Genomic DNA, 2836 nt, shown 5'->3' with positions numbered 1-2836 from the left:
AATGTTATTAGGGTACAGAGTTCTAGTCAGACCCCAGCCCCTCCCAACATGAAGACACCACATGTTGGGGACAGCTCTACAGTCTCGCCACACATGTCGTCATTCGCTCCACACATGTCTGCTGGGTTCCTAGTTTGTTCCCTGTGCTGAAGACAGGGAGGCCGTGGGCGAAAAAGACAGACTTGCCCCATGGTCGTGGAATTCTCGTGTCACACAGATAAACACAGCCTCATGTGGCGGTTCAGAGAAGGCCTCTCTGGATAGGTCACATTTGAGGCGCGACATCGCCGATGAGTAGGGGCGAGTCAGGTAGAGTTAGGGGAGACAGTTCTGGGTGCAAAGGTCCTGGGACAGGAAGGTGCTGAGTCCTTCCATGGTTGGATGATAGGTGGATGATGGATGGATGATGAATAGATGAATGGTTGATTGGATGGAGGATGGATGGATGCATAAATGATGGAGGATGGATGGATGGATGGACAGATGGATGATTGATAGATGGATGATGAATGGATGGAGGATTGATGGATGAGAGATGGATGGAGGATGGGATGGATGCATAAATAATGGATGGGTGGATGGATGGATGGATGAATGATGGATGGATGGAGGATAGATGGATGCATAAATGATGAATGAATAGGTGATAGATGGATGCGTGATGGATAGATGGATGGATGGTGGATGGATGGATAGATGAATGGATGGATGATTGATGAGTAGCTGGATGATGGATAGATGGATAGATGATGAATGGATGGTGGATGAATGGATGGATGATGAGTAGATGATTGATGGATGGAGGATAGATGGATGCATAAATGATGAATGAATAGGTGATAGATGGATGCGTGATGGATAGATGGATGGATGGTGGATGGATGGATGGATGAATGATGGATGGATGGAGGATAGATGGATGCATAAATGATGAATGAATAGGTGATAGATGGATGCGTGATGGATAGATGGATGGATGGTGGATGGATGGATAGATGAATGGATGGATGATGAGTAGATGATTGATGGATGGATAGATGATGGTTGGATGGATATATAGATAATAGATAAGTGATGGATGGATAATTGGATAAATCCACGTGGCTCTATTGATGCAAATGCTGGGTGGACTATCTGATCTCCTTGGTCACTGTAGTGATTTGCGTCTAATTCTGAATTCTCTCCTTGCCCCCTGCTTCCTGCTCCTGTTGTGATCCGGATGGCTAATGCCTCTGCTTCCAGTGGCAATCGAAGAAAAAAGTAAGAACCATGGAAACCCCAAGCTCATATTCTGAGACCCAGCTCCTTTCCGATTCCTTCACAGATTAAGAACCCCTCGGGGAATTCTGGGGAAAGGAGGGGCCTGGATCTGGTACACGGGCTGGGCCTTGGGGTCAGGGCATAACTAGGAGGTTTATGTGGTGATAATGACATAAAAATAGCCTCTCGTGACACCCCTCCCCACATAACGCTAGGCAGGTAAATGCAGGAATAACAAACGTGTGTGGAAACTAACCGAGGTGGGTCATGGCAGTAGTAACCCTACTCTCTCTGTTGCTTTTATTTCCCATGTTGATCCTCTGTCTCCTGCTTCTGTGGTTCCCTCCAGTCAAATGTAAGTCCTGTCTCCTCCTCTGTACACGAATAGGGAGCCCTCCAACCCAGAGAAGGAAACCGCTCCCCACCACGGGCAACCCAGGCAGATGCAGAGAGAACATCTCAATCCAACATGGGATCTGAACTCTGAATCTGCAGGTCCCGGGGGGCGGGGCAACTGGATGGACTTCAGGGAACAAGTTACAGAGGCCAAAGGAAGGGCCCTTGGAGCTTAGGAGAAAGAGAGAGAGGCAGGGAAAACCCTCCTGGGGGGAAGAAGAGGGGAACGGGAGGTCAACAAGGTTCTGTAATCACATGTGAAGTTGCGTATGAGAGGGGGAGCCTGCGTAGTTTTCTGGGAATATGGATTTCACGGCTTTGGCCAGGTCTTCAGTAGGATGGGTGACCAACCTTCTGCTCTAAAATGTACCAACTAAATTGTGTGTCTCTGTTGGTGGGTTTTCAATGAGAAAAAATATGGTGCAGAGTGCACAAACCTCCCTCTTTTGCAATTACCGACCATCCTGGTTGTCTAGTTGAGAAACGGAGATGATGATTGGTTGGCATGGAGACAATCCTTCTCACAATCTCCTGAGACTCAGGTGGAGAGGGGAGGATTTGGACGCCACAGGCAGCTGGTATCCTCTGGATTTCTTTTTATTCTTCCCCCTCGGGATTTCTCTTTCTTTTATTTTTTTTTTAACAAGAGAATGTTTACTTACAGAGTGGGGGATGACCAGTCCTGCCAAGGCAGCCGCAGGCCGGACTCAAAACTCAATAAATCTAGGAACTTTTTTCATAGCAACATAAACATTTTTTGAAACATAATTTTATTGATTTCAGAGAGGAAGGGAGAGGGGGAGAGAGAGAAAGAGAAACATCAATGATGAGAGAGAATCATGGATTGGCTGCCTCCTGCACATCTCACACTGGGGATGGAGCCTGCAACCCGGGCATGTGCTCTGACCGGGAATCGAACCATGACCTCCTGGTTCATAGGTTGACACTCAACCATTGAGCCACACCGTCCAGGCGCAGCATAATTTTTAAGTTGATGATTTTTTCTGGCCCACAAATGATGTGATACATGTCCAAATGGCCCTTGGCAGAACACAAAAGGTTCGCCACCCCTGATTTACAAAGTCCCAGAAGTAGAAGTGACTGGTAGAAGAAACGGGCTCAGGAAACAAGTTACAGAGGCCAACGAAGGGCCCTTGGGGCTCAGGAGAAAGAGAGAGAG

Source organism: Myotis brandtii, unplaced genomic scaffold, assembly GCF_000412655.1.
Source record: "Myotis brandtii unplaced genomic scaffold, ASM41265v1 scaffold4134, whole genome shotgun sequence".
NCBI classification, from domain to species: domain Eukaryota; kingdom Metazoa; phylum Chordata; class Mammalia; order Chiroptera; family Vespertilionidae; genus Myotis; species Myotis brandtii.
Note: the sequence above shows the minus strand (reverse complement) of the source record.